This window comes from Hylobates moloch, unplaced genomic scaffold (genome assembly GCF_009828535.3).
Source record: "Hylobates moloch isolate HMO894 unplaced genomic scaffold, HMol_V3 SCAFFOLD_15, whole genome shotgun sequence".
NCBI classification, from domain to species: Eukaryota; Metazoa; Chordata; class Mammalia; order Primates; family Hylobatidae; genus Hylobates; species Hylobates moloch.
In genome coordinates this window covers 7772895-7779260 of record NW_026652290.1, presented here as the reverse complement: position 1 = coordinate 7779260, position 6366 = coordinate 7772895, and the positions used below count along the sequence as shown (strand labels likewise).

Genomic DNA, 6366 nt, shown 5'->3' with positions numbered 1-6366 from the left:
GATCACAGGGAGGGAGGCAGGGCGAGCGAAGGTCACATGGCCTCCCTGGCCTGCTGCCGCTGCTGTTGCGGCAGGAGCAGGAGCGTGGGGACCAGTGGCTGGACGGGTGGGGGCTGCGGCCTGCAGCTCGTGATGGCGGTGGAGCCTGGCAGCTGGGAGGGCAAAGGACCAGCCTCTCTGCCCCTCCCCTTGGCACCCGGGAGCCTGACCTCCAGCCTCCCTCACCTGTCCAGGAAGGAGCCACACACTCTCTGCGTGATGTCCCAAGAGGCTGCATCTCCACTGATGAGCTGGGACTCCCCCATCCCCATGCCCTTCCTCCCCCAGCTTTGGAAGGTGGCCTTTCCCTGGTGGCCCTGCCAATCCATGGTTAGCCCAGTAGGCTGCATGTTGGCACCAGCCAGGTGAAGCCATAGGGAGGAGGTGGGATGGGGCGGAGTTCAGCTGCAGGGGTGCCAAGAGGGGCAGATCCCGCCAAATACCAGGGTCCAAAAATGACAGCCTCGGCCTCCCCGCTGGGCTCTAGGAGCTCTCACCTGGGTGAAGGACGTCCTAGGGCAAGGCCGATCCTTTCCACCAGGGAACCCAGAGGCCACTCACTCCCAGGCACTGGGGCCAGGGAGAGGGCAGCGCCAACACCAAGCCCAGGAGCAGCCGCCCCGCCCAGGGGCCCCCCTCGCCCCTCCAAGGACCTGGGCGAGAGCCACAGCAGCGCCTGACAAGGGACTTGGCTCATCAAGGTCCCAGGATATGAGGCCAAGAAGGGTCCTTCTGATGGATGGGGTGACCAGAAAAGGAGGTTGGGGGAAACCAAAAGGGGGCCAAGCTCTGTGACGGCACCGCCTGGCCTCAGGGCACCTCCCCCACTCTGAGCCGGCTGGAGAGCAGGGCCTCCCCCAAGAGCCAGCCAAGGGGGAAGCGGGCAGCCTCCCTCAACAGCCAGCCACATGGGGAAGCGGGTGGCCCGCCTCACTTCCCTGCTCACTTGGGCCTCAGAGGCCGGCAGCTGGGGCGCAGGGCAGCCCAGGTGGCCAGGCGGGGCGGGGCGGCTGAGGCCAGCACACAACAGCTGGGCCCCAGACGGCCGGCAGCAGCTGGAGCCCAGAGCGGCCCTGGCGCTCAAGGCCCTGGGGGGAGGGGCCCGGGATGTGCGGCAGGGAGCCGCCTCCAGTCTGGACAAGGAAGCCGGGTCCCGGGCTGTCTGACATGCTGTGTGCTGGAGGCTCCTATCATCAAGCTCCAGGGCCCCACGCGGGGTCTCGAGGAGACCCCTGTACCGCCAACTGCCCTCCATCACACCCTCCTCCCTCTCTGTCTGTGCCTGCCCGCCAGCCTGGGCCCTTGCTTCCTGAAATGTTCTGTCTTGACCCCTTTTACCCAGGGCGTGGGCTCCGGCCCCCCAGCACAGCCGTGACCCCGGTGAGTTGACTCAGAACCACCTGTGCATCCCCAGCTCCCTCCCCAGGGGGAGGCAGTGAACTGAACCCTCACCCAATCCTGTCTCGGGGTGCCTCTCCTAAAGCACAGAGCCCCCTCTGGGCCTTCATTTCCCCAGCTTTCCTGCGGCGGGGCACACAGAGTCTAGGCTCAGTCAGAAGCCCTGGTGCCACCTGAATGGGAGCCTGGGGAACCCTCTGTGGTCCTCTCTGAACAGGAGAGTGGGGATGGGGCAGGACCAGGGAAGCAGAGAAGGGCACACCTTGTGAGGGACACCACACGCAACCATGCAGCCTGGGATAGGCACTGTGGTGCTCTTGTTGCCAGGCCCCCATGTCTGCCCTCGCAGTCAGCCTTGGTCCCTGGGGGATCACCTGCACCCCCCCACGGCGCCTGGGCAGCATAACTGTCATTTATCCCATGGTCATCGCTGGAGACGCCGAGCGGAGCCCCCAAACATCCTGCACCCTTGATGCTCACGAGGACCCTGTGAGGCAGGTGCTGTTCTCATCCCTGTTTTACAGACGAGGAACCCGAGGCACAACTGCAGGCCACGCAGCGGCCGGTACTTGGCTGTCCTACCCCATCCGCTCTGGTGCAGACAAAGTGAGTATCTGTCTAATATGCAAAAGGAGGGTTCTGAAACACCCTACCTGCCAGGAAGGTTTCTAGAGTGGAGCCAGCCCACTCCACCCCAAGCTGGCCACTCCACTCACCAAGCCTCAGGCCTCACCCCTGCCACCTGGTGCCCTGTGCCCAGCCTGATCGTCGTTGGTCTTACCCGCTGATTCTTTTAGATAGAAGCAGGATCTTGCTATGCTGCCCAGGCTGGTCTCGGACCCCTGGGCTCAAGCAATCCTTTTGCCAGGACCTCCCAAAGTGCTGGGATTACAGGCGTGAGCCACCGTGCCCAGTCAAAACTAACTACTTCAAAATATCGGGGCGGGTGCCATGGCTCATGCCTGTAATCCCAGCACTTTGGGAGGCCGAGGCAGGTGGATCACCTGAGGTCAGGAGTTCAAGATCAGCCTAACATGGTGAAACCCTGTCTCTACTAAATTAAAAAAAAAAAAAATTAGCTGAGTGTGGTGGCGCTTGTCTGTAATCCCAGTTACTCAGGAGTCTGAGGCAGGAGAATCACTTGAACCCGGGAGGGGGAGGTTGCAGTGAGCCGAGATCGAGCCATTGCACTCCAGTCTGGGCAACAAGAGTAAAACTCCATCTCAAAAAAAAAAAAAATATCTAATCACATGACAGAGTACATTCAGAAAATTATGCAACCATTACCACAATCCATTTTAGAACATTTTAATCACCCCAAAAAGAAACCCCGTACCGGCTGGGCACAGTGGCTCATGTCTGTAATCCCAGCACTTTAGGAGGCCGAGGTGGGTGGATCACCTGAGGTCAGAGACCAGCTGACCAACATGGTGAAACCCCATCTCTACTAAAAATACAAAAATTAGCTGGGCGTGGTGGTGCACGCCTGTAATCCCAGCTATGTAGAATTGTTGGAGCCTCGGAGTCGGAAGTTGCAGTGAGCCGAGATCACATCACTGCACTCCAGCCTGGGTGACAGAGCAAGACTCTGTCTCACAAAAAAAAAAAAAAAAAAAAAAGAGAAATCCTGTTCCCATTAGTAATCACTCCCTGTTTCTCCCCATCTCCTGGAAACCACCAGCGGACTTTCTGTCTCTATGAAGTTGCCTCTTCTGGACACTCGAAATGAGTGCAATCATACCGCCTGTGCCCTTCAGTGTCCAGCTCATGTCACTTGGCTGATATCCTGAAGATTCATCCACAGTGCAGCGTATTAGAACTTCGTTTGTTTTATGGCTAGAATATATTCCATTGTATAGCTGTGTTCCATTATGTTTACCCACTCATCTGCTGATGGACTTTGGGGCTGTTTTCCGCCATTTGGCTATTGTGACTAGTCCTGCTGTGAACATTCATGAACCAGTTTTTGTTTGAAAACTTGTCTTCAATTCTCTGGGTGTATCCCTGGGAGTGGGACTGCTGGGTCACATGTTCTGTGTAACATAGTGAGGAGCCACCAAACTGTTTTCCACGGTTAGGGACGTGGCCACCGCACTGTCCATCCCCACAGCGATGCTCTAGGGCTCCTGTGTCGCCGCAGCTGCACCCACACTTGGTAGTTTCTGTGTTTTTGATCGTGGTCATCTTAGTGGGCATGACATAGCATCTGACCCATTACTGGTGGACCTGGGTCCCCCTTCCTTATACCTATCATCCTTATACCTGTCAGGGCCAGGTTAGTCCCGTCTTGATGCAGGTGGCCTGGAAGCAAAGGCCCAGCACCTGCTGGCCCATAGGACCCGCCACGGGAGCTGCTGCCAGGCTCTGGGTGCTCAAAACTCCGGGGGGGGAGTCCCGGGTGCAGAGGATAAAGCTGCCCCAGGGGCTGGGGAAGTGTGAGGACAGAGCCAGTCGGTGTGAGTTAAGAGGAGGACATGGGTATGAGCAGCTGCTGAGCCTCAGGAGCCCTGTCCTCGGCCATAGGGTTGCAGCCTTGTCAGTCATCCAGTCATGGCAAGGGGCTTCAGAGGAGAGGGGGATGGGGGAGGTGGACAGAAGGGCAGAGAGTTTCTGGGGAAGTCTTGGGTTTCAGCCCCTTCTTGTGTCTGCTACCAGTGTTGAATAAGCCAAAATGTGAACTCATTTTGGTTCAACATGCAGGCTCAATCGCATTACAGGAGACGTCAGAAACTGTAACACGCATGTTCTTCTCCCATCCTGGAATTTTCATCGGTGATCATAACTGCCACCCCCGCCATGCACTTTCACAAATGGGCTCTTATAATCCCACAACAGCCCTCTGACGGAGGCACAGTCATCACCCCACTTTAAAGGAAAGGAAGCAGCCAGGCACAGTGGCTCACACCTGTAATCGCAGCACTTCCAGGAGGCCAAGGTGGGCGGATCACGAGGTCAGGAGATCGAGACCATCCTGGCTAACACAGTGAAACCCCATCTCTACTAAAAATACAAAAAAGTTAGCCAGGCGTGATGGGACACGCCTGTAGTCCCAGCTACTCGGGAAACTGAGGCAAGAGAATTGCTGGAACCCGAAAGGCAGAGGTTGCAGTGAGCTGAGATCGCGTCACTGCTCTTCAGTCTGGGTGACAGAGCAAGACTCTGGCTCAAAAAAGATAGATAGATAAATAAATAAATAAATAAATAAGAGGAAGCAGTAGCATAAGGAAAGGTCACAGGCCTTCCCTGGGATCTCCACACTGCACCAAGAGATGGCTCAGAGCCAGGGCGGTGTGAAGATCAACTCTGTGCAGCCAGCTGGAAGATGCCATCATGCTCCGGACTTGGAATAACAGGTACCCAGCGGGAGAGGCCTCTTCTGGACAGGTTCCTGCTGGACGCTGAAATCTGCCCTGGGTCAGCCTTCCCCGCCAGGGTGTGGGTGGGAGAACACCTCAGGATGGGACCTGTGTCTGAAGCTACTGCCCCTGGCCAGCCCCACACGTGGCCTTTAAACTGACCCGATGGCGGAGGAACAGCAGGGGGGGGTTTCTGAGTCAGCAGAGAGCTAAGGGCGAACCTCAGCTCTTCTGTTAGTGTCCCTGAACCTCAGTTCCCCTCGTCAGGGAAATGCTGCAATCTGTCCTGTGATGGGGGGAAGGATGTGGAATGGACCTGAGTTTGTAACAGCCTGCCTCCCTCTGAGAATGTCCCCAGGTTAGGCTGACTTCCAGGGCACCCCAGCCTGATCTTAGGCCTTGTGGTTTACGCTGGGGTGCCTTACACCCATCGAATGCGCGGGGCAACAGCTCTCAGCGTTTGGTCTCTCTGTTTCACAAGAGCCCAGCCAACGCGGCTGTCTGCAGGTGCAGGTGGCGCTGGGACTTTCTCCCTAAGCTCCTCACTCAGCCCGGGGCTGGCAAGGAGGACGTCCACAGGGCCCCGGCCGGCGGCTCACGGGGCATCCTGGCTGCAGGCACGGCCCTGCGCCTCTGCTCTCCTGCCCCACGTGGTGCCGTAGGCTCCCCACTGTCCTGAATTAGGAGGGGCTCTGGAAGCTCTGCTTGCGTCTAGATCCTTGTCCTGAAACGTAAGACCTGTTTTCTGAATTTAAAATGGGTGTCATGGCGCCCAGCAGGCTGCAGACCGGAGGGTGAAGGAGAAAGTCTGCCCGGCCCCGCTGGCCCTGCGTATGTCCTTTCCTTTCTTTTGTCCATCCCACCCCCACCCCCCCCCCAGCAGGAAGACTCCTGAGCCCCTCCTGTTCACCCTGCTCCAGTACTGATTTCCCACAGGAGCCTTGTTCTAACCCCACTGCCCGGAGCCTCGGGAGTGGACAGGGGTGCTCTCCAAGGTGAAGCATGGAGCAGGTGCTCTTCGTGGCATGAAGGGCCCCAAGCAGAGGCCTAGAGGGCAGCCACTGGACCCTTGGCCTCCTCCCCCAGTGGTGGCTGGGGCAGGTTCTTGGGGTTCCTCGACACGGGGCCAGCAGCCAGGCTGGGGCGGGCGGAGATCCAGGACCTCACCTCTGGCCCCGTGATCTCCTTAAGTCGTAGCTGCTTCTCTGACCCCAGCGCCAGCAGGAGCGCCCCGGAACCGGGCGACTCCCCCGCGGCGCCTTGCTGGAGCGCGCGGTCCCTCCCGCAGGTCTCCGAGGGAGCCAGGACCTCGCGCCCCACCTGTCCGCTTCTCCAGGAGGCCCCGGCGCCGCTGCTGCCGGGCCCTCGGCTCGAAGCCCTGTGTCCGCCGCCGCTTTGATCCCGGGGGGCCCTGCTGGATAAAAGTCCCTGGCGGCTCCGCGCCAGCGCCAGAGGGGGAGCGCAGCCGAGCCGGGCGCACCAGTGGGACGGCGCAGGGCCAGGGGCGCTGAGAGGACGGGGCCACTGGGCCGCCCGCGCTGGCCGCGGTGAGAGCGGGGCCCCAGGGCTGCGC

General features: G+C 59.3%; 1 long non-coding RNA gene across 1 annotated transcript; it reads left to right on the top strand.

The window, feature by feature from the left end:
• Positions 1-1231: 1231 nt before the first annotated feature.
• On the top strand, positions 1232-3496 carry LOC116483756 (uncharacterized). The gene is made up of 3 exons (XR_009209908.1): positions 1232-1419; positions 1962-2043; positions 3119-3496. It is a non-coding gene; the product is annotated as an uncharacterized LOC116483756 (long non-coding RNA).
• The last annotated feature ends 2870 nt before the right edge of the window (positions 3497-6366 follow it).